Genomic DNA, 26,375 nt, shown 5'->3' on the forward strand with positions numbered 1-26,375 from the left:
TGCACTGTTGGATATGTGTTCCGACTCAGTGGATTTTACCCCTGGTGTTGGTTTTGGAAGCCTGGATACAATGCTTAATTCTATGGTAATAAGGTTGATTTAGCCTGAATGGTTTTTATAAGGTGAAAAGGCAAAAAGTTTAACCCCAAAGAAAATCAATGGTTTACTATGATTGCATTAAATATTCACAGGCTAAAAGCCTACCCGCGGGAAATAAAAAAGTTTTCAATGCTCTGTGTGTATGTGTGTGTGTGTGTTTCTCACTGACAAAACTGGTGGTGGGGTTGGGCGGGGTGGGGGTGGGGGTCTACGGTATATTTTTCCTGCTGGGTGGTCAGAAGGAAAGACCAGGAAGCCAAAGGCCTCCCATTGAGTCGCCCGACCTCACGTGCCGCCACTGAGGGCACCTGTTCATCTCTGCGCACTGTGGGGCGAGCTGTACGCAGGCAGCAGGAGGGGCCGGGCGCGTGCCCCCTGCAGCCATGGAGATGACACCCACAACGTGCTCACAGCAGATTTAGGACCCCATCTAAAATATCCACGAAGCCATTTTCCAGCAAAACTGCTAAGTAATTTTAATGCCAGTGAGTATTACATTTGGTTAAATGTGTGTGTGTGTGTGTGTGTGTGTGTGTGTGTGAGAGAGAGAGAGAGAGAGAGAGAGAGAGAGAGAGAGAGAGAGAGAGAGAGAGAGAGAGAGAGAGAGAGAATATATGCGTCCAAACCTGTTTGAGATTCAAGGAGAGGGAAATATGGATGACAGGTTCTATTTAGATGTTTGCAAATGTTTAATGGTACCAAGAAATGACACTCCCCCCCCAAACAAAAAAGAAAGAAACAAGAAAAGACTACTATAAAATATATCATCCTTTGCTATGATTTTGTATGAACATATATAAATGGATGATAACCTTTCTTCCTAAAGAACTGTAATAAAGTTATGAAGGACAGTTGTTCTGCTTTTCCTTATATTTTGTACAGGATGATTCATATCACTCTATATAAAAGAACTCACATATATTTCATCTGATTAGATGCTTAAACTAAATATATTCTGTCTTTTTGAGAACTGAGGTCAAAGTGGAAATTGTGGTTGGCCTGGGTGAATATATATCTTTTCTTTATCTAATTCTTGACATAAAGAAAAACCAGTCCAGGGAAAATTTTCCAGTGTATCAATTTTAAATGAACCTGAAAGTCATGTTGAATCATTGTGGCTAACTCAGACATACCCTGGTTGGTGGGACTCTAGTTCCAGTAAAGGACTTTCCCCTCTCTTGAGATCATGGCTGTTCACAGGATGGGAAATTGGTTGGTTTTTATTTCCAATTTCTGCAAAGAATACACATGCAACCAGTATTCATACAAAACTGCACGTGTTGGAAGGCCTCTGAGGGAGGAGCAATGCTATAGGGGAGGGCAAATGCACAAATAATGAATCAAGTTTAAAGGACTGGTCAAATTCGAGGAGCAAGTGATACTGATCTTATATGTAAGGGGCTTGGACATCACACCAGCTGCCAGGGGGTTTGATTAATGAGGCATTAAGGAGATCGAGTGACACTTACAGCTAGTTACTTATGGTGCTAATTTCAAAACACTTTGCAATAGACAAAGAGACTCTGCTCATAATGCAAAGTAATTTGTGGTGTGTTCCTGGTGAATGCATTTAGCGAAGCAAATATAGTTATGCGGAATTTAAATTAAGGTTGACACTAATGTAAACAGAGCCCAAGAACCACTGTCCAATAATTTGATGAGGACATAGGTTTTAATCAAGCCTCTTCTACTAAAATAGCAATTTAAATCCCCATCGTTTAGACTGGATAAAATGCTTAAGCCCTGAAGGTTGTTGTTGGTGGTGGTGGGGGGGATAAAAATTTACTGGAAAAGAAAAAAAGAAACATATTATCTCTGGGGGGAAAGGGTGACTATGCTTTGACCCAATAGAGGGCTATGCATGTGGCTGTAAATACCAGGTTGATTTCAAGGCCAGGTCTGGGTATTTGAAAACATTGAACATGTATCCTTTTTGTTGTTGCAAAGTTGTGGTTGGATACATTGTGGTAGTATTGATCTCAGAATAAAAATGCTCCTGGTAATTGGAAAGTGGAGACTAAGCTGATTCAGAGGCTCCAGAAGTATTTATTTTATTAAGAGGAGAAATCCTCCCAGCCCCCAACGGATTCTTATTTGAACAGGAAAAATTCCGCATTGACAGGGAGTGGAGGAAGGGGGGCAGGGCTGGTTAGGGAGACTAGCCAGCCATCCTGAAGGGTTAGCTTGACTGGGGAACCCACACTCACACATGGCTTTGTCTGGGTTTGCCAATTTATTTTCCTTACTCAAAGTCATTGGGGGCTGGGTGGGGGTGGGGTCATCCCAGGCATTAACATTAATTAAAATGCCAGTGGCCTGCGTTCCAGGGCCTGGGAGGTTTTGTATATGGGAAACAAAACCAAACAAAATAGCAATTTATTCTGTCACTGCTTGTGGAAGGAAAAACAAGTGACAGTTTGGCAACATTTTCTAGGGCCTCCAGACTTTATCCCTGGCAGAAGAATAGGAAAGGTAAAGGAAACCCCATTCTCTGGATTGTGTGATTCTGACTTCTCCAAATCACATTAAGGATTTGATATCTTCTGTGGAAAGAAATTGGTAGGATGAAGTGTGTTTTCTAAACCCATTCAGAAGAAAGGGCAAAAACTTCTTTTGGGAGAAAAATCCTTTAAGTGTATGGTGTTCTGAAAATGCTTCACCATCACCCACCTTAATGTGGTGGGGTTGGGGGTAGGACAGGGGATTTTTACATCTGGGAGATGAAGGACAGGTCTGAGCATTTATTCTGAGTCAGGCACCAGGGGCCTGGTTGGGAAGATGTGTCTTAAACTCAGAGAAACTGATCCCAAGGAGCTTTAGTCACAATCCTAAAGTCACACAGGCAGGACCTGCAGAGCCAGTGTGCTGTAGTTCCCAAGCAGTGTCTCTCTAACTCAGTCCCACAGGGGATGCTGCTTCTTAGAGAAGACTTATCTTTTCTCTGGGACCCTTTATGTGTGATCCTTTTGGGATCACATTAGTGATACACTGGGGAGACTCCACCTCAGGTGTATTACCTGAGGAAAATTCACACCTCAAACTCCCTTCTTGCAAACAGGAAAAAGAGAAGGGACATTTAATAATATCCATCCCTCTGAAGTTAGAGAAAAGGAACTGAAATGCATTCCTGTTCATCCCAATGATAAGGGCAGCAATTCTGAAAACAGTGAATCTACATGATTTTTTTTGTAGCTTAAAAAAAAAAAGCCAGCTTCTTTGAAATCAGAAGTCAGAGGTGAGAGGAGACTGGACATGTTTGGGGACCTGTGTGGAGGAATCTCAGAACACAAGACTCTGAGGGTAGACTTGTCTTCTTTTCTACTCCACCAGGAAAATCAGAAAGAAGGATGGGTGGTAGAGATTACAGGGAAAGGGAGAGGGACTTGTAAAGTCAGAGTATCTTCCAGAAGGATGGGAATTTGTATTTTTTAAAAAAGAAAAATAGGGGCTGGGGATGTGGCCAAGTGGTAGCGCGCTCGCCTAGCATGCATGAGGCACTGGGTTCAATTCTCAGCACCACATAAAAACAAAATAAAGATATTGTGTCCACCTGGAACTAAAATAAATAAATAAATATTTAAAAAAAAAAAGCTTAGGGAAAAAAGAAAAGAAAATAATGTGTTGGGTGATGACTCTCAGGGTCTTCCAGGTTTGGGGACACATATTTCTCCTGTGCCTTGGCTCACATCCTCTTCCCCTCACCTGTGTGAAGCCTCCTCACATAGAATGTTGATTCCTGGCCTGTCCTGTGTTTGCACAGGCCAGAATGAGGCCAGGTGACTGCTCATGCCAAGATTCAACCTTAAGAAATGGGACATGAACTACCCTTTGTCCAGGCTCCTTTGGGGATAATTCCAACAGCATCCCACTCCCCTCTGCATGTGATTCTGGTGGGCTAGATCCTATTGCCCTGGCAATGACCAGCCCAGAGATACTTTATGAATTTTCCATTTCCTCTTTCCCCACCTCATCTTCCCCAAGCACTCACTTCTGCTTTCTAAGGTCACCTGCTCAAGAATCCACACACGACTTTCTCTTTTCCAGCTGTCCTCTGCATACCTTCATGTAACTCAGGATGGTCCTGTAAGGGCGTATTGGAGTCATCTGACCATCTCCTTAACTTTATTACCCAAACCCTGGTTCTGGAGACTTCCTGTTATCATTAGGGTGTCCAGCTGGGGTCCAGGTCCTTGGTGTCTTGAAAGAATTGAGAACAACACACATGAGTGACAGGTAAATTATAGAAATACGAAGGTGAGTGTGGAAGTAGCACTCCATAAGATAGCGCTCAGTGAGCTGAGCAAGAGGGGCTCAAGTCCTCCATATCTGGAAATTGGTGTCTTCTGTGTTGGGCTGTGAGGCATTCTTGTACCGATGAGGACCCGACTGAAGACCTTGCCCTATTTTCCCCCATTGATGACCTTATGATATCTGATTATAATATTGTCCATTTACCCCATTGGTCATTTTTAAAATAAATATTTTATAGGTGTAGTTGGACACAATACCTTTATTTTATTTTATTTTTATCTTTATGTGGTGCTGAGAATCAAACCCAGGGCCTCACACGTGCTAGGTGAGTGCTCTACTGCTGAGCCACCACCCCAGCACCCGCATTGGTCATTCTAAAATATGGAACCTGTGGCAGCAGTTTTCATGGTGATGAGTCCTCAGTGGTTGAGTTGTCATGGTAATGGGATTTATCATAAACAGGGATGTCACCCCTCTCCCTGTCTTATCCTCCAGGGGCATTCTTCTTATACCCTACCTATGACATCTTGGTGTTCTTGACCTCATACCTAACCCTCATGCCTCTGAAATGGCTTGTCATAAACTGTCAAAAGCATCTCATTCTTTTTTTTAAAAAAAGTTATTTATTTTTTAGGTGGACATAATATCTTTTCTTAAGAGAGAGAGAGAGAGAGAGAGAGAGAGAGAGAGAGAGAGAGAGAGAGATTTTTTAATATTTATTTTTTAGTTCTCGGCAGACACAACATCTTTGTATGTGGTGCTGAGGATTAAACCTGGGCCGCACACATGCCAGGCGAGCGCGATACCGCTTGAGCTACATCCCCAGCCCGCATCTCATTCTTTCTTGAGGGATACACTGATCCTTATTGCTCTGAATGTAAGTGAATAGTTTAGAAATTTCAATTCATTTCTTTTGGCTTCTGTCTCTGTCTCTTGTCTCTCTGTATGTGTCTCTCTCTCCTCTCTGTGTCTCTTGATAAAACAATTGTACAAACCATTGTGACAAAAGGTTTGCTTCTCAAAGTGTTCTAGAAATGAATGATGCTGGTGATGTATTCTGGACTCATTTGTCTCCTCCTCCTCCTCCTCTTCCTTCCTCTTCTTCCTTTTTTTATTTTTAAATGGTGCTGGGGACTGAACCCAGAGGTACTCTACCACTAAACTACATACCCAGTCTTTTTTATTTTGAGATAGGGTCTTTCCAAGGCTGGCCTCAAACTTTCAATCCTCCTGCCTTAGCCTCCCAAGTTTCTGGGATAATATGTGTGTGCCACCATGTCTGGCTGGACTCATTTCTTATTATAGAAACATGAGGCAAAAAATAGAGTATGAGCAAAGCCAAGGAGCAGTCAGCAGATGGCTCTTGAAATAGATGGAGAAGTGCTCACATTCTTCTGCCTGCCTGTGAAGGAAATCCAAACCTGTTTCTCCTGCACTACCTCTTGATGTGGAATCTCAGTGCAAATCCCAACATCAACACAGTTGCTATGGATTTTTATGATTATCTTAAGAATTTGTCTCAAGTGAGGCTCAAGGACCATTAGGAGCAGGTGCTGGGATACCAATCTGCTCACCTATGGCTCTCAGCTCAGCACACCTTACCCTCTTTTCTACCTTCCGGTCTCTGTATTGCAAATGCCACCTTGTTGGGCACAAAGCCTACTTTCTTTCAAGCACTGAGATATTTTGCCATTTAACTCAGCCCAGAAGCCTCCCATAATTTCCTCTTAAACAGGGCAGAAATGACTAAGTTCTTCTTATCAGATTGAAAGCATTCCCTATTTGTAGGAAATACTGACCTCTTCTGTGCCAGACCACAAGACCCTCCTGGATAGAGCTGGTTGCCTTTCAACAGCAGTCTGACCACTGCGAGGGCTCCAGGTTATCTGGGAGAGGCTCTGACCAAGCCAGCTTCCTGCCCAGTTATTCCAATTGAGTCCTAATTCTTCATGCTCTTGTGGGCTGGCCCTTGTCAAATGCCAGTATTGGTGGTTGGGACTTTCAAGGAGGCAGCTGGGAATGGCAGACCTTTACCCTGCTCAGAAATGGGCAGGAACAGATTGACATGTAGGTTTTGGGTTGGTCTGGGAATGTCTGCTGATAAATAGGCTTAGAGGCATTGGGAGTGGTGTCTATTGAAAACCTAAACAGAAATGCTGAGGTCTGGATCCTTGTTTTTTGTTAAGGTCTGTAAACAAGTCAAAATAACACCTGGTATTTTGCCAGGGGAATGTTAGAGTTTCTAAACAAGTCTGGGTGGTGCCTGGCAAAATGCCAGAGGGAGTGGTTTGAGAAGTAACAATAGTGAGCCATTAAGTGTGGAGATTCCTTATTGGTTGACTGATGTATCTAGTTTATGCTAATTAAGATAAGCTGTGCAAAATGTATAAATACCTCTGTTGTCCTACAATAAATGGCTCCCTCTCCTGCTGTATCAACGCACACAAGTTATTTGTCACCCCCGGTTATTCTGCTGCAGCCAGACCCTGGCAGGTTTTACTATATTTCTTTTTTAAAATATTTTTTTGAGTTGTTGATGGACCTTTATTTTATTTATTTGTATGTGGTGCTGAGAACTGAACCCAGTGCCTCACACATGCTAGGCAAGTGCTCTACCACTGAGCTACAACCTCAGCTCTCTATTGTATTTCTTTTAACAAACATTTTGGGGGTTAGTTCCAGAACTGGGTCATTTCTCTTAGACTTTATGTCTAGATTTCACTATTTTACTTGCCTTCCCCCCCCTTCCAGGGCACAAGTGGGGATCCTGGGTGATTCTCCTGACTTTTTGTTGTTGTTGTTGTTGTTAATCAACCCAACTGGGCTCTACCATGTGCTGAAGACACATTTTTTACTTTAGCCTTCAGAATTATGTATAGCTCCCTTTAATCCCAGAGTATTTATACAACCAATTTATTTTGCAGAGACTGATGCTTTAGGGTATATTTTTTCCTGACAGATTGGGGGGCACTAATAATTTATTCCTTCAAAAAGCTCTTTGGTTCATGACTTTGCTTCCTAGAATTTCTTTAGACAATGGATATATTTGTTATATAAGTAGTGGTCTAAGAAGTGCATGGAGATGAGTGGGGTGGATTTTAATGGCTTAGGGAAATTTCTGGGGTTTTCTGAGCATAGTAGTTATGCATGAGGTCAGTGTAATACCAGTATTATTCATGTTCTTATAAAACTTGGAATTTACATTCTTAGGTTATTGGAGAATCAATCAGTCAAGGTATTGGTGATATCTTAATTCTGCCATTTTAAAATTATTTACTAAACCCTTTAGATTTTTTTTTTTTTGGTAATGCCATGTTATCACTACTTTTCCATTCTCTCTGCCAGTAGCACTCTACAGGCCTTAATGACACAGAAAATCTCTACATTATCAGCAACCTCCAAGATCAGCTTCCAACCCTGCCTGCACTGTGAGCAGGTGTTGGTTACTAGAGATGTCTTAATGTCCACAGAGAGGGGCAATTTGTGAAAATTTCCCCTCCAATTATCATTCCAAACCCATATTTTGTATAAGATCTTCTATATCTATTATTCTAATTTCAATGATATTGATTTCATGTTCTAAGTCATGATAGTTGGTCATAGAAATTGAAATCATCAAGTATGTTTCATATAGGTTTTCCTGCTATGTTGCTGAGGCTGGCCTGCAATTTTTGATCCTCATGCCTCAGCTTCCCTGATAGATAGGATTATGGGTATGAGCCACCATACCCAGCCATAATTTTTATATTTAAGAAATGTTGGTTCTTTGGTATGTCTTTATTGTATGTAGAGTCTTAAATTTTCTGTTGATCAAAAAGAGATTAGATTAGATATGGCTCAGTGGATTTAACCCTGAGAACTGAAAAAAAAATGTTGTGGATAAGAAGGTATATTGGGGACTGGGGATGTGGCTCAGCGGTAGCTCGCTCACCTGGCATGCGTGCGGCCCAGGTTTGATCCTCAGCACCACATACAAACAAAGATGTTGTGTCCGCCGATAAATTAAAAAAAAAATATTAAAATTTGGGACTGCGTTAATTTAAAAAAAAAAGAAGGTATAATTGCATTTTACTGTCAACAGAATAAAAGGTTTTGGAAATTTATCAGGAATGGGCTGACATGATGACCTCTGATTGTAGACATCAATCTAAACCTCAGAAAGTGACATTTGTGCTTACTGATGTGATTCATTAGGAAATACACATTTTTTGACCAAAAAAAAAAAAAATCCAACTCGAATCACAGGAAGCCTCAAGATTTATCTTCTAGTTGACAAGAAATATAGGGGTGGAAGAACCTGCTAAATGATCCTCTGCAGATACCTCCAACACAATCCATGGCAAGAAGCCCTATAGGACACATTACCTTGTTTCTTCAACAAATAAGCATCAAGATGAAAAAGAAAGTTGGGGCCTGGCCCTGTGATGCATGCCTACAGAGGCTGAACCAGGAGAATTACAATTTTGAGGCCAACTTAAACAATTTAGTGAGAACCTGTCTCAAAAGTAAGTAAGTAAATAGATAGATAGATAGATAGGTAGATAAATAGATAGGGTTGGGGATGAGGATGTAATTCAGTGATAAAGTGAGTGCCCTGGGTTCAATCCTCAATTTCAAAAAAAAGGGGAATTTAGAGATGTGAAAAGATGCAAATACATATTGACCAATGCCGTGTTAGGCCTTATCTGAATTTTTTCCCCCTTTATACTAATACATTATATTTATACATAAGAGTTAATTTTGACAAAATCATTCATGCATGCAATTTTATTTTATTTATAAAGAGAGAGAGAGAAGAGAGAGAGAGAATTTTAATATTTATTTTTTAGTTATCGGCGGACACAACATCTTTGTTTGTATGTGGTGCTGAGGATCGAACCCGGGCCGCACGCATGCCAGGCGAGCGCGCTACCGCTTGAGCCACATCCCCAGCCCCTGCGTGCAATTTTATTGACTCCATTTTCCCCTAATCCTCCCCATTTTCCTTTCTTCCTCCTTCCCTCATTCTCCTACCTCCACTAGACTTTCTTTTATTTGATTATTTATTTTTGATTGCTGCTTTATAGATACTTATGAAGGTGGAATTCACTCTGGTATATTTGTGTATACACATAGTGTGATTTTGTTAAATTCATTCTGCTGTTCCTTCCTTTTCCCATCCTTCCTCTCTCCCTCTTGGTCTCCAACTTTGCCCATCTCCTCTACATATTTCTGATATCTGCATATGAGAGAAAACATGACCCTTGTTTTTTCTGTGTCTGGCTCTTGTTTGAATCTTGATTGTGATAAAGCAGCTCCCCCTTTGCACCAAATAACATGAGATAATTGGGGAAAATTTAAACACTTTTGGGCCATTCAGAAACTATTGTTTACTTTTTTAGATGTACCAATGCTACATATAGCTATACTTTACAAAGTCTGTAATTTTTATGGAAGCACTTGAGGAATTATTTCAGGAAGAAGTGACTTGATATCTGGAAATAACTTGCAAATAAACCAGTTGATAGACAAAGTGGGTGTAGAGGAAGCAAATCAGGATTGCCCATGGGTTGGAACTGAGCATTGTGATACACTATTCTAATGTATTTGAAGATTTCCAAAATGAAAAATAAAAAAAATGTCAGCTCATATTCCTGAACAGATTCATCCCATATCTCTCAGCCATTGAACGTTAGAGAGAGACTGGAGGCTGCAGTGGCCATATGCTCTTTTCCTAGGCTCACTCACTTCCTTCCTGGTGGTGATGGCCAATCTGGTTGAAGAAGTCTTCTCTATGAGGCTGATACTGTCTTGCTACTGCTTGGGTGCTCTTTCCTGTTCCTTGGTGTTTTATTTGCTAAAAGTACATATCTGTAATCCCAGAAACTAGGGAGGTTGGGGCAGAGAAGGTAGAGGAAAGGAGGAGGAAGTGAGGATTCATTTTTGAGAAACACTGGGTTTGAAGTAATGATGGAATTCTAGCAAGAATGTCTGACAAACAGCTAAAAAGGTGAAACTATAAAAGTCTCAGGGCAGGGGAAGCTAGAAATGCCAATAGCAATGGTTGTAAGGAGCAGAGATGAAGTTTCTCAGATTGAAGAGTTTAAAGAAGAATGGTATCCACTACTGCCAAGGTATACGTTGCTAGAGAGATGGCTCTTGGGTTTGTGAATCAGAGGTCAACCTGTGCAATGGCCCTCACTTCCTCCTCCTTTTCTCTACCTTCTCTTTTTTTCTTCTTTTTGGTACTGGGGATTGAACCCAGCTGGGGGTTAACATTGAGCCAAATCCCCAGCCCTTTTGATTTTTTAATTTATGACATAGTTTTGCTGAGTTGCTTAGAGCCTTGCTAAATTGCCAACTGGCCTCAAATTTGCAGTCCTCCTGTCCCAACCTCCCACGTTGCTGGGATTACAGATGTGTACTGTAGCACCCGGCTCACTCTCCCCACTCTCCCCTCTGTATTTCCCAAGGTGCCATATTTATTGTCAGCTCTTTTGTATTTTTTTTAAATTTTATTTTTTATTCTAATTTGTTATATATGACAGCAGAATGCATTATAGTTGATATCACACATATAGAGCCCAAATTTTCATCTCTCTTGTTGCATACAAAGTATATTCACACCATTTGTGTCTTCATACATGTACTTAGGGTAATGATGTCCATCTCATTCCAACGTCTTTCTTACCCCATTCCCCCTTTGCCCTATCTAGAGTTTGTCTAATCTATCTAGAGTTTGTCTAATCTTCCCTTGCTCCACCTACCAACCCCACTATTAATCAGCCTCCTTATATCAGAGAAAACATTCAACTTTTGGTTTTTTGGCATTAATTAACTTCACTTAGCGTTATAGTCTCTAACTCCATCCATTTACCTGCAAATGCCATGTTTTTATTCTCTTTGAATAATATTCCATTGTGTATATATACCACATTTTCTTTATCCAATCATCTACTGAAGGGCATCTAGGTTGGCTCCACAGTTTAGCAATTGTGAATTGTGCTGCTATAAACATTGATGTGGCTGTGTCCCTGTAGTGTGTAGTATGCTATTTTTAAGTCCTTTGGGTACAGACCAAGGAGTGGGATATCTGGGTCAAAAGGTGGTTCCATTCCCAGTTTTCCAAGGAATCTGCATATTGCTTTCTATATTGGTTGCACCATTTTGCAGTCCCACCAGCAATGTATGAGTGTGCCTTTGCCCCACATCCTCACCAACACTTATTGTTGTTTCTGTTTTTAATAGCTGCCATTTTGACTGGCGTGAGATAAAATCTTAGAGTAGTTTTGATTTGCATTTCTCTAATTGCTAGAGATGTTGAACATTTTTTCATATATTTGTTGATTAATTGTATATCACTTTCTGAGAAGTGTCTGTTCAGTTCCTTGGCCCATTTATTGATTGGGTTATTTGTTTTTTTTCGTATTTAGCTTTTTGAATTCTTTATAAACCCTAGAGATTAGTGCTTTATCTGATGTGCTTGTGGTAGAAATTTGCTTCCAAGATGTAGGTTCTCTACAAACCTTACTGATTGTTTCTTTTGCTGAGAAGATTTTTAGTACGAATTCATCTCATTTATTAATGCTTGATTTTAATTCTTGTGCTATAGAGTATTATTAAGGAAGTAGGGGCCTAATCCAATATGATGGAGATTAGGGTCTACTTTTTTTTTTTATTAGATGCAGCATCTCTGGTTCTATTTCTAGGTCCTTGATCCACTTTGAGTTGAGTTTTGTGCATGGTGAGAGATAGGGGTTTAATTTCATTTTGTTGCATATGGATTTCCAGTTTCCCCAATACCATTTGTTGAAGAGGTTATCTTTTCTCCAAATGTATGTTTTTGGTGCCTTTGTCTAATATAAGATCACTGTAATTATGTGGGTTAGTCTCTCATCCTCTATTCTGTACCATTGGTCTACCAGTCTATTTTAGTGTGAATAACATGCTGTTTTTGTTACAATTGCTCTGTAGTGTAGTTTAAGGTCTGGTATAGCGATGCCACCTGCTTTACTCTTCTTCTTATGGATTGCTTTAGGTATTCTGGGTCTTTTATTTTTCCAGATGAATTTCATGATTGCTTTTTCTATTTATATGAGGAATGTCATGGGGATTTTGATGGGAATTGCATTAAATCTGTGTAGTGCTTTTGGTAGTATGGTCATTTTGACAATATTAATTGTGCCTATCCAAGAACAAGGAAGATCTTTTCATCTTCTAAGTTCTTCTTTAATTTCTTTCTTTAGCGTTCTGTAGTTTTTATTGTAGAGAACTTTTACCTCTTTTGTTAGATTGATTCCCAAGTATTTTATTTTATTTTTGTAGCTATGGTAAACTATGATGTAAACTATGGTGTAGTTTTCCTCATTTCCCTTTCAGAGGATTTGTCACTGATATACTAAATGCCTTTGATTTATGGGTGTTGATTTTGTATTCTGCTACTTTGCTGAATTCATTTACTAGTTCTAGAAGTTTTCTAGTGGAAATTTTTGGGTCTTCTAGGTATAGATCATATCATTGGCAAATAGTGCTAATTTGAGTTCTTTTTTTTTCCTATTTGTATCTCTTTAATTTATTTCATCTGTCTAATTGCTCTGGCCAGTGTTTCAATACCATGTTAAATAGAAGTGGTGAAAGAGGGCATCCCTGTCTTGTTCCAGTTTTCAGAGGGAAAACTTTCAATTTTCCTATATTTAGAATGATGTCGGTCTGGGGCTTAGCATAGATAGCTTTTACAATGTTGAGATATGTTCCTGTTATTCCTAGTTTTCTAGTGTTTTGAACATGAAGGGGTGCTGCATTTTGTCAAATGATTTTTCTGTATCTATTGAGATGATCATATGGTTTTTATGTTTAAGTCTATTGATGTGATGAATTACATTTATTGATTTCTGTATGTTGAACCAACCTTGCATCCCTGGGATGAACCCCACTTGATCATGGTGTACTGTCTTTTTGATATGTGTTTGTATTCGATTTGCCAGAATTTTTGCATCTAAGTTTATTAGAGATATTGTTCTGAAGTTTTTTTCTTTGATATGTCTTTGCCTATTTTGGAATCAGGGTGACATTGGCCTCATAGAATGAGTTTGGAAGTGCTCCCTCTTTTTCTATCTCCTGAAATAAATTGAAGAGTGTTGGTATTAATTCTTTGAAGGTCTTGTAGAACTTGGCTGTGTACCCATCTGGTCCTGGGCTTTTCTTGGTTGGTAGGCTTCTGATGGCATCTTCTATTTCATTACTTGATATTGGTCTGTTTAAATTGTGTATATCATCTTGATTCAATTTGGGGAAATCATATGACCCTAGAAATTTGTTAATTCCTTCAATATTTTCTATTTTATTGGAGCATAAATTTTCAAAATAATTTCTAATTATCTTCTGTATTTCTGTAGTGTCTGTGATATTTCCTTTTTCATCATGTATTTTAATAATTCAAGTTTTCTCTCCTTCTCATTGTTGGCATGACTAAGGGTTTGTCAATTTTATTTATTTTTTTCAAACAACCAACTTTTTATTCTGTCAATTTTTCAATTGTTTATTTTGTTTCAACTTCACTGATTTCAGCTCTGATTTTAAGTATTTCCTGTCTTCTGCTGCTTTTGGTGTTGATTTGTTCTTCTTTTTCTAGGTTTTTGAGATGTAAAGTGATTTATTTGTTGACTTTTTCTTCTTTTAAGGAATGAACACCATGCAATGAACTTTCCTCTTAGTACTGCCTTCATAGTGTCCCAGATATTTCAATATGTTGTATCTGTGTTTTCATTCATCTCTAAGTATTTTTAAATATCCTCCTTGATATCTTTTGCAACCCATTATTCATTCAGTAGCATATTATTTAGTCTCCAGGTGTTGGAGTAGCTTTTATTTTTTATTTTATCATTGACTTCTAATTTCATTCCATTATGATTTGAAAGAATGCAGGGTAGTATCTCTCTTTTTTAATATTTGCTAAGAGTTGCTTTGTAGCATAATATAGGGTCCATTTTAGAGACGGATCCATGTGCTGCTGAAAAGAAAGGTATTCGTTCATTGTAGGATGAAATATTTTATATTTGTCAGTTTAGTCTAAGTTATTGATTCTATTAGTGAGTTCTATAGTTTCTTTGTTCAGTTTTTATTTTGACGATCTATGCAGTGGTGAAAGAGGTGTGTTAAAGTTACCCAGAATATTGTGTTGTGGTCTATTTGACTCTCTATTATTATTATGTCTTGTTGAAGAATGGTTCCCTTAGCAGTATGAAATATCCTTCTTTATCCCTTTTGATTAACATTGGCTTGAAGTCTTCTTTATTTGATATGAGGATGGGAACCCCTCCATGCTTCCACAGTCCATGTGAGTGGTATGATTTTTCCCAACTTTCACTTTCAGTCCATGGATATTATGAAATGAGTCTCTTGGAGGCAGCATATTGTTGGGTCTTTTTTTTTTTTTTTTGTAATCCAATATGCCAGTCTATGTTTTGATTGGTGAGTTTATGACATTAACATTCAGGGTTATTATTGAGACATGATTTGTAGTCCCAGCCATTTTTGTTTATTTTTTATATTTAACTTGACTTGGTTTCTCCTTTGATTAGTTTTTCCTATAGTGTAATACCCTCCTTTTCTGATTTTCTGTTTTTCAATTCCTCTTCATGGACTATTTTGCTGAGGATGTTTTGTAGTGCAGCCTTTTGAGTTGTAAATTCTTTTCACTTTTGTTTATCATGAAAGTTTTTATTTCATCATCAAATCTAAAGCTTAATTTTTCTGGATATAAGATTCTTGGCTGGCATCCATCTACTTTCAGAACTTGATCTATGTTCTTCTAGAATCTTCTAGCTTTCAGGGTCTGGGTTGAAAAATCTGCACATAATCTAATTGGTTTTCCCCTATATGCAATCTGATCCTTTCTCTTGTGGCTTTTAATATTCCCTCCCTTTTCTATAAGTTAGGCATTTTCATTATAATGTGCCTTAGTGTGGATCTCTTGTGATTTTGTACATCTGGCATCCTGTAAACCTCCTGAATTTTGTTTTCCAATTCATTCTTCATGTTTGGAAAATTTTCTGATATTATTTCATTGAATAGTTTGCTCATCCCTTTGGTTTGGAACTCTATGCCTTCCTCTATCCTGACAATTCTTAAAGTTGGTCTTTTCATGCTATCCCATATTTCTTAAATGTTCTGCTCATGGTTTCTTACCATTTTCACTCTATGGTCTACATTCTTTTCAAAATTATATATTTTGTCTTCATTGTCTGAGGTCCTGTCTTCCAAGTGGTCCAATCTGCTGGTGATGCTTTCGATTGATTTTTTTAATTTTTTTCCTTTCAGATCAAGAATTTCTGTTTTTTTTTTTTTTTGTAGAATCTCTATTTCCTTTTTTTAAAAATATTTATTATTTAGTAATCGGCGGGTACAGCATCTTTGTTTGTATGTGGTGCTGAGGATAGAACCTGGGCCGCACGCATGCCAGGTGAGCGTGCCACCGCTTGAGCCACATCCCCAGCCCCTCTATTTCCTTATTGAAGTAATCTTTTGTTTCCTGTATTTGTTTATGTAGCTCATTGTCAAAATGATCTTTTGCTGCCTCTATTTGCTCTCTTATATCATTCTTTAATTCACAGAACATTTTAATTATGTACATCCTGAATTCCTTTTACGTCATTTCTTCTGCTGTGCTGGCTATGGATTTTAATAATGTGGTATCTTGATTTGTTTGGAGCACTTTCTTCCCTTATCTTTTCATATTGCTTGTGTGTCTTCCCTTTTAGCACTGTGGATCTGAGGTGTTACATTTTTTACCCTATAGGCTTATAGTGCCCCTGTAGGGATCCAATACCTCTCCTTTAAGGTGAAGGACAATGTTAACAGATCCCAATATAAATAATAAACACCATAAAAATAAATGTTTGCTATTAAGACATTTACAGTTTGGTTACAATGTACAGAAATGGTGAATTCAATTAATAACTACAGTATACTCAGTAGGTTTGTAAAAGAGTTTACTGTTTCTGATGGTGGATAATGAACTGGGGGTGAGGATTAGGATGATATGCTGAGGAGGTAGAAAGTGAGGATATGGAGTTATTATATCTTAGGAAGTGTGGAAGTGAAATCTAAAGAGGAAGATTAATAGCAGGAAGTAATTTTGGGTAGACAGGTAAGTGAAAAGACAGTAGAGTATATACAACACACACACATATTAAGAAAAATAAAAAATGTTAAAATAGTACAAATTGGTGGGAAAAAAGAAAAAGAATATACAACACAACTGTAATATACTATTCAGATGCCCCAGTCTTCAAAATCCTAATTCATGCAAAGTATTTGGTTTCACATATATTGGGGATGTGAGGACGGGAGAAAAAAGAGGGATAGGAAAAGAAAATCTTGAAGGAAGAAACAGGTATTGTTTTGGTTGGAGATCAGTATCTTTCCTGCTTCCACTCTCATCCAATAGGTGGGGTCATCTGTTGGTATCTCTGCCCTCAGGATGGTGAAGGTAACCAGGGCATCACTGTGCTGGAGGTAGCCGCTGCTGGATAGTTAGAAACTGGGTACCTGGCCAACTGGAGTTCTAACCTGGGAATTGCTCCCACTGAAGATGGTGATGAAGATGGCCCAAGATGGAGGTACCTGCTTTCAGCGATGGGGTGTTGGCTGGGGTGGGGGAAGCCCGGTGATGGCATTGGACGATGAGCTCAGAGACAACTCTGTGGCTTGCAGTGTGTGGCTGTCAGCTGACTTCCGAGCCTGTGTGGAGTTCTCAGGTGCAGGCAGGCTATTGCAGGTAGGAGACTATCTCTGCAGTTTCAGAGTCCCAAGATGGAAGCCCCACATTGGTAGCTCGGGTTCCACACAGGAGTGGCAGCTGGAGTTCCTGTGTGTGAGAAGTTTCCAGGTGTCCTGCGTGGGAGCAGTGTCTATGATTTCTGCTGTGGGGAGGGCAGGGGGTGGCCGAAAGTTCTTTGTGGGTGCTGCCCATTGTCCCACTCAGGAACCGGGTAGTCCTGCGTGGGTGAGTAGTCGGGAGGCCTGCTCTGACGCTGAGGCCTGGAGCCCTGGACAGGCAGGATTCTTCCTGCATGGGGGAAGGAATATCGCTCTCAGAGAAGTAGTATTCTCACTACTTGAATCCCAGGTCACAGAGTGTCACCAAATGCTGCCTCCCTCTGGCCTGCCATCTTGGATCCTCCTCTTTTGTAAGGTTTAATTTCTCAGATTGGTCTCCTTTACCATCCTTCATTCTGACACACATGTCCAAGCCCTTGACTCGCCTCTTTCTGGGTTTTCCAGCATCCTTCACTCTGTGGACAGGGATTAGGAATGTATTCCTACACCTCCCTTTGTTTCTGTTCTTAACCTTCTGAACATCAGAGAGCTCATGCTTCCTCATGAATGAAATTCTAGACTTATTTCTCTACCAGAAGAGAAACTATGTTTTGATGTTTATAACACATATAAAACAGATAAAGATAGTTTAGAAATTAACTTTCAGAGATAATTTGAGATATGTTGGAGAAGTGGGGCTGGGGCATGGAGGGGTTCAGATTTTGTCAATTTTCTTTAATAAGCCCCATGTCTCCTGATTTGAAACTACTAATTTCTGACTCATTTCCTGCTGCACAAACTATTCACTGATCTCCTTCCTCCAAGGGTATAATCTCAGTTCCTTCTTTCTGGAGGGTTAGTAGAATTCTCCTGTGTTTTGAGATCTAGCTCACTGGATGTCATAGATGGGGACTCTGTTGACACTTTGGTTTTCTTGATCTTAGCTTGTCATATAGTGGAGATGTTCTGAGCTGGCTATTTCTTTAAAGTGTGTGCTCTTAAACCAGTGTTCTGTTGTTCATTTCAAAATGAAGATAAATCCAAACTGGATGCCCACCTTGGTGGATAAAGCCAAGCACAGTGATTGTACCTTTGGAGCCCATAATGATGAATTCATTAATATCATCTGAAGTCTTTTCTCATGAACCAGAATATAAACATTTTAGAGTAGGGGCTGTCTCACTTATCTCATAGCTCTCAGGCCTCCATGCAGTGTGCAGTAACAGGAAATATTCATGAAGTTGGTTGAGTGAATGTATGTTTTTCAATCTTCTCTGCAGACCCAACCTAAATTCAGCTCCTTTCCTCTCAATCACACAAGGATAAAGATCCAGGCACATACACATCTGCAGATTTTCTGGGAGATGTCTTCTTTCAAATACTTTGCCATTTCCCTACAATAAGTACACTTGTCAGATGGTGTACTTGTATTTCTTGGTTTAAAAATGTATTAATTGGGGTACACTTTTGGTTTGCATGGACTGGAATTTTCTGGATGAAATCCCTCACTGACCTAGATACCCTGAGGTAGGTGTGGGAGCTCACAGGTTAGGGGGTGCCTGGGAGCTATGTGACACATTGCTAAGAATCACAAGTTTGAGCAGCTCCATGCCCCTTTCCCCACATCTCCAGTACATCTCAAATCTACTCTGATTGTTAATTCTAAACTTACTTTTTTATATGGTATAAAATCAAATAAAAACATTCTCACTACTCTCTAACACTTTTTTTTTGTTGTTGGTAGAGAGTGTTCTAGGGATTGAACCCAGGACCTTGTACATGCCAGGCAAACACTGTATCTCTAAGCTATATCCCAGCACCCTAACACTTATTCAGTTTATTAAAATTTGGATATCAGGTGTGGTGGTGGTACACACCTGTCATCCCAGTGACTCAAGAGCTAAAGCAGGAGGATCACAAATGAGAGGACAACTTGGGCAACTTAGCAAGACCCCATCTCATTTTAAATTGGTAATCTGTATATAGACCCTGTTTCCAAATAAGGTCACCTCCTGAATTGCTTACATGCTAAGGACTTTGACATAGGTTTTTTTGGGGGATGCAATTTAACTCATCATCCCCACACACATACAAAAACTACCATGCTGCGTGACATTGAGTGTTTCCTGAACATTTCTGGACTACTTCATAAAGGATAAAATCAAGATATCAACATCCCTCTTGCAAGATAGTTGGGATGATTTATTTAGTTAAAAAAATGACACCCTTATATCTTGCCTTATAAATATTAACTACAGTTATTATACAAGCTACATATACATATCCATGCACATATATCAGATTAATTATCTATCTTAAGTTTATTAAAACATCATGTCTAAGGAAATATGATGGTCAATTTTGGCCAAAATGGAAATGGATATATTTTATTTGACATATGTATTTTTATGTGTGATATATATATATCATATATATATACACACACACACACACACACACACACACACACACACACACACACAAACATTATTTTTTGTGGTACTGGGGACTGAGCCTAAGAGTGCTCTGCCACTGAACTACATTCCTAGCCCTTTTTATATTTTATTTTAAGAAAGAGTCTTGCTCAATTACCAAAGGCTGACCTCAAACTTGTGATCCTCCTTCCTTGGTCTGTAAATACATGTTGATAAATGTCTATATTTATCAACAAGGTATAATAGGGTGAGCACAGCAGGAAGTAGGTTTGGAATTTCAACTGCTCTCTCCCTCCCTCTCTCTTTCTCTCTGACTGTTCATCTCACTACACCCCTCAGAACAGCTCTTCGTGTTCGGTGACAGAGATACCAAGATCCCCCACCTTCTTGAATTATATTCTGGAGACGATGCTTAGATATAAAATCAGACAGTTTCTATATCATGGGCAAAGTGCTAGGATAGCAGGGTGAACAGGTACCTGAGAGAACTAAAGGGAGGAATTTGGATCAAGATGGAGGGTGCCAGAAGCCTGCCTTTGTTTTGAAGATGAAAACCCGGCAAGTGAAGATATGAGGGACACTGCATGATCCACCAGGACCCTGAGCCACTCAGCAGCACCAACAAGTCATGAGCCCAAGTTTGTTGAACTCCTCTGTTCCAGGCATTATGCTGCATTCTCGTGTATTCCATTTGTGCTTCACAAACACCCCCGAGGAATCATTTCCATTTCATGGCAAGAGCAAGCTGTAGCACGGGTAGTCTGAGGCTTGCCTCAGTGATGTGCCTCTGCCAGCTTTTAAACACTCCATGTGGGCTAAGTGTCAGGTTTGAGGTCGGATCTCAGGAAGATGGGCTGGAGCTGCCCGCAGGGACCCAATGTCAGGGAGAGTGAAGAATTAAGGAAAACACCTGGAGAAGGGGAGGGTGTGAAGCTGGGATAGTGAACTTTTTGGATTCTTCTGTGGGGAACATGGGTGAAGGGGGTGAGCCTGGAACAGGGAATCAGTTAGGAGCCTTCTCAAGTTGGCTGAGGGCTTCCAGGGGTTCTTATTCTTGCATTCTTCCCACGGGGAGGATATGCAAGGAGCTAAGGACAAGACCAAGAACGGTACTCCCAAGTGCGATGGTAGACCTTCCCCCTGGCTGAATTATTGAGCACTCTGCATCTGTTTCCTCACAGCTTCTAGAATCTTCCATTTCCCACTTATGTGTTATTTCCTAAGAGGTGCCTACTGGGTTCATTTGCTCCTGCTTAGGGAGTGTCTCCTGAGTTCTTCTCTTGGAGAACAACTAATTTGAGGACCAACACTGCTGCCACTGGTAGTGGGTGCACCTGGAAGTTCCCTAGGTGCTTGGGTGTTCTAGCAAACACAACAGTCCCCATGTATCTGAAGTTTTGCTTTCCATGGTTTCAATGGTGGTCTGAAAATAGTAAGTGGAAAATTCCATAAAGAAAGATTTAATAAATTATTTAAAACTGATTACAGAATGCTGTTGCAATGGCTCTATTTTATGAATTGTTATTGTTGCTCTCTTACTGTACCTGCTTTATAAGGGAAACTTTATCAGACAAATGTACGCATAGAAGGAAACAGGGAGAGCTGGTATTATTTGAAGTTTGAGGCAGCCACTGGAGTCTTGGCATGTATCCCTTCTGTATAAAAGGAAACTATTGTGCAACACTTGCTTAGTTATTTATTCCTTTTTACTTATTTGTTCTTCTCTCCCCATCCAGTTTCCTTCTCATGAAGATCTCCATTAAGAAAGCTGCAAGTTTTGGGAGAATAATATCTGTGATGTCTGGCCACTGATTCTCAAGGTTAGTTCCAAATGAGCACCGAGAAAGACGTGAGACATCCTTGGATCTTTGCAGTGCCTGCTGCCCATGAAAATGTTCTTCAGGTGCAAAAGGACACGTAGGCTCTGTCACAAATCTTGCCTCCAGTCTCCTCACCCTCCCATGTTTCATTGTTCCACCTAACACTCCTGATTCTGATATTTTGCTTCAATGTTCATTTCCCATCTGTCTCCTATTACTAGAAGGAAAGCCCCCAAAGAATATCAGTTTTCTCTATTTGGTTTCTGTTACAGACTGTGCCTGGAACATAGTAGGCATTCAATTAATATTTGTTGAATAAATGAATGGATGAAACTGCTGCGTGCATTTAGTCCTTTTTTTTTTTTTTTTACCCACTGGGAGGTTCCAGGAAAGTGCAGCTGGGCCATGGCTGATCTTTGGGAGACGTTGACCTGTATTTGGTGTTAACCAGTCACAGGCTCTCCCTGTTTCTCATATACCCAGGAGCCTGCAGGCTACTGCCTTCTAGCTTTCTTCAGTTTCAAGGATAATCTTTCTATTCATGACTCTTATTTGATATCAATAAAAATATACTACTCGATTAATGCCTGCAAGCCACCAGGAGTTTTCCATTCATTGCACTACTTAATCTTTCCAACACTCCAACAGCCAAAATTTCCTAAAACATAAGGAAGCAGAGTCTCTGCAGAGTTTTGGTCCTTGTCTGAGGTGTTAGGGTTTAAGTGGAAAAACCTCAATTCCACCTTAAGTTTGCTGATCTCCTATGTACCTATTGTCTTAGTCCAGGGAGTGAGGACTAGAAGATAAGGAGAAGAATTGCCCAGTGAGCTCAGGGACTATATGCAGGGGCATCCTGCTGCACAACAACCCTTTTCTCTAGGATTACATCAAAGTGGGGATAAGAAGGGAGGAGGTGGGTGGGGTTCTCTGTGTTTCCAAACAGCATGAACGACTAGTTTCAAACAGGATAAATTGCCAACAAGACATTGCAAATGATCTGACCTAATAGCTTCAATAACATTTCCAAGAGCCCTTTCACAAGCTTTTATAAGTGTAAAAGTTTTTCTTATCCCTTGAAATCTCAGTTATCTCTCAAAGGACTTGCAAGAGGAAGGAGCAATTGCAAGATCTGAGCAATCGAACAATGGTAGAATCAGGGACAAATGTTTGAATTGTTGGGGACTTGGGGTGGTTTTGAAGGGTGAGTAGGAGTTTTCTAGGTAAAGAAGAGGAGAGGAAGGACTTTCCAGGCAGAAGAAAACCAGTGTGACAACTCTTAATCCTGAATTTCCTGCTTGTGCCCATGGGCACTCCCTTCTCTAACTGTGCTTCATCTGTCCTGCTTCCTGCTGTGTCCACATAGTCAAGGGCAGTTTCTGGCACACATTGGCCACTTAATAAATACTTGTGAATACAGAACAGATGGTGTCCCCATGCTCAGCAGTGATTGGTGGTGGGGAAAGCCGTTCGTTTTTGCTATCTTGGGTGTCACACTGTCAATCTATTGCCACACCACTTTTTCTGTTTCTTCTCACACCTCACAGGGGAGATTCTTGACTTAAACTAAAATAGTGCCCCCCACAATAATGTCCCCACTTGGTGTCCATATTCACCGCATTGATCCTTTTCACTGCTGTGAACTTGATATGCCTGAAGAGCAGTAAAAGAATGCTGTCACCCTGTGCTCAAAACCATCAATGACTCCCCTCTCCCAATCATGCTAAGCACAAGTACTACTCCTGGTGTTCAAGAATTACACAAGGTGACAGCTAGACTTTCTCAACTTCACAACCTAAGCTTATCTCTACGATTTCAGTAAAACTGAAACATTTTCTGTCCCCAGAACATACTCTCTATTAACTCACCCTCAAACCTTTTCTTCAGGCTGTTCCCAGGACATGAAAGGGCTCTCTCTCCCAAGTTCACCTGCTGAGATCCTTTTGTCTCCCAAGGGTGATGGTGATGATGGGTTTGATGATAATGATGATGATGATGATGGTGATGATGATAGTGATTAGTAGGATGGTGATAATGATCATGATGATGATGATGACAAGTGGTGATAATGGTGGTGATGATGGTGATGGAGGTATATATCTCCACTTCTAAATCTACTCACTACATTTATAATCTTTCTCTGTCTCCTGGGAAATGTATCTATGTGGATTCTATCAGCCAGGCTCCCATGCCCTTTGGTTTCCTGTTGATTTTAGCTTACAACAACTATCAGTGGAAGAGAAGAGAAGTTTGAATATTTATTCTCCAAGTTCTCTCTTTGCTGGGTCTCAGTTTTGCACTTGAGAAGTCCTAGTTCCTTTCCTATAGTTAGAGCTTTTGCCAAATTCTGCTAATACTTCCCACCTTACACATCTGACCTCGAGTGCTAATGGCTCTCTGTGGTCACCAGTCCCAGGTGGGTCACTAACAAGTTTCCTTTCCATTCTAACCACCTGAGAAAAACGCTCTACATTTTTCTCTCTTCAGTCTATCATTTGTGTTTCTTGGTGACACCTCAACATATACAGTGACAGATGATGACAGCAATGGTGACAGTGGTGTTAGACTCCAGTGGAGAGTTCAAGAATCCTAATGAGCAACTCATGCAGAAATGCTCCAGAATTGCAACAGAGACTGGCACGATGCCTTTCGTACTGTTTATCAACTGTGGGTAACAAGTTACCCAAAACTCAGTGGCTTTAAACAACAGTAATGATTTATTATTTCTCATCCTTTTGCACATAAAAATTGATAGGGCACAACAGGATGGCTCGTTTCTACCCCATCTTGTCTATGGTCTTCTATGGAAGGCTTTGAATTCCAGCTGATTCTGGCTGAAGTCTTTGTGAATAAAAAAGGCTGAGCATTTAGAGACACAGAGAGAATGATCCAGGCTGAAGCCATACTGCCTCCTAAGACCTATCCTTGGAAGTCATGCAGGGTCATTTCCAACGTGTTTACTGTTTTAGGCAGTTGTAAAGGGCCACTCAGGTTCAAGGGGAGGGTATGTATGTGCCACCTCTTGATGCAGACTATTGGATGCCATATTGTAAGATAAGGACTAATGTGATGTGGGCCACTTCGAGATCTCTACATGAATCTTCATGTGTCACCCCACTTTTTTCCCATGCAGTGACAATCATGGGAAGAAACATGCTGAAGATAACAAGTTCCTCAAACATCAAGGAACCTGAACCTCTAAGTCATCACTTGGAAGATAGCCTCCTACTCCATAATTGACCTATATTTGTATAAAAATCAAACTCCTAGGGTACCAATCCTGAGATTTAGTGATTTCTAAAAGAATGGAAATTTACCCATGTCCCTAAACTTCCTCCGAGCCTGTGTCTCTCTCTCTCCCTGTATTAACAGCACATCTATCATGACCGTTAAGGACTGTGGCTAATTTCATCTTCCTTCCTATAAACCACATACTTCTCTCCACCCCAGGTATTAGTAAGCAGTGGGATGACTATGGGAAAGAGAAGGAAATCATGGGTGGCTGACCCACAGGATCACTGTATGCAATTAAAAAGATTTGGCCCAACCAAACAGTGGAAAAGGGAAAGCGTTAACACAAATGCAGTTCAGCCCTGGTCTGAAGGATCACGGGGAAGATGGAGATGGTTGTGCTGGAAGTGATTGGCAGGGATGTGTCTGCAGCCACCTAACCCCACCACGGAAGACCTTGTCTGAAGGAGGAAGTCAGCTTCATGTCCATCCCAATAAAAATCCTGGGAAAAACATCTGTCAGGTGATATTTAGAGCTGAAATTTTCATAAGGATCCAGTCTATAGAGGGTTTCGTAGGGCTTGGAAAACCATGTTTTTCTTTCTTTCTTTTTTTTTTCCTCCTCCTCACCTCCTGTAATTAAACATTGCTCACAGTATTAAACGTAGGTATGCAGAATGACATTTTTAAAAAGATTTTTATTTCAAAATAATTTCAATACAATGATTTCAGTAATACCAGCTTAATCATAATAATTTAATACATAGCATTTCTTTCCTGAAGCATTGGACAGTAAGTCACACACATCATAGCTCTGAATCCCTGAATACCTCAGGGCATATTTCCAAAAGATAGCAATAATTCTATATAACCATAAAAAAATGGTCAACCTCAGCACACTTACCATCAGTATGTTTTTCTAATCCCCCATGAGCATTCTGATTGCATCCATAATTTGACTCAATCATGTTCTACTTGGATCCCCACCCCAGTGCTTATCATGTCTTGTGATCGCCCCTTAGCCTGGAACATTTACATTCCTACACCTTTTTTTTTTTTTTTAAATTTAGATACTAACAGTTTTGAGGAATTGAATCATTTTAAAACCAGCATGTTCCTTACATTCATCCTTTTCATTTCCTCACACTAAATGCCCATCAGAATCCATACAGAGGCAACTAACTAGTTAATTGGTAGAATGGTTATAAATAGGTAATCTACCTAATTATCACCTTGTTCTTTCCTCCATAATTGATTGTAGTGTACTAAGATATGCTTTTTACTGAGATATGATTTATGTCCATTAAAGTTTGTCCTTTTTATTGAACAGTTTCGTGAGTTTTAGTAATGCATTTATTCATGTAACTAACACCAGAACCAAGGTTTGGGAGAATTCCACCCTCAAAAATGTTACCTTGTGTCCTCTACCTTTTGATAGTCAAGCCTTTCCTTCTGGTTCTTGGCAATCACTGAGCTATTTTATATTTACATAATTTGGCCTTTTCTAAAATGTCATATAAATAGAATTATATTTATGAGGCTTTTCTGTGTCTGGTTCTTTACCTTAGCATATATATATTTGAAGTTAATGCATGTGATCAGATGTAATATTTATTGCTGTATAGTATTCCGTTGTAGGAATATGCCACAGAATGTATGTCTATTTGTCATTTCAAGGACATATATATTGTTTTCAGTTTTGGTGATTATGAATAGAGCCATTATAAACATTCATATTCAGTTT

The 26,375-nt window shown here is 39.8% G+C and overlaps 1 long non-coding RNA gene across 2 annotated transcripts in view; it reads left to right on the top strand.

The window, feature by feature from the left end:
* The window catches only part of LOC120886165 (uncharacterized), a 44,618-nt gene extending 18,660 nt beyond the window's left edge, over nucleotides 1-25,958 (top strand). For both annotated transcript variants that reach the window (XR_013439499.1, XR_013439503.1), the window contains exons 4-6: nucleotides 16,810-16,949; nucleotides 21,320-21,403; nucleotides 24,534-25,958. This is a non-coding gene — a long non-coding RNA (uncharacterized LOC120886165). The remainder of the gene's footprint in view (nucleotides 1-16,809; nucleotides 16,950-21,319; nucleotides 21,404-24,533) is intronic.
* Nucleotides 25,959-26,375: the final 417 nt, after the last annotated feature.

The sequence above is a fragment of the Ictidomys tridecemlineatus genome, chromosome 5, assembly GCF_052094955.1.
Source record: "Ictidomys tridecemlineatus isolate mIctTri1 chromosome 5, mIctTri1.hap1, whole genome shotgun sequence".
In the NCBI taxonomy this organism is placed as follows: Eukaryota; Metazoa; Chordata; class Mammalia; order Rodentia; family Sciuridae; genus Ictidomys; species Ictidomys tridecemlineatus.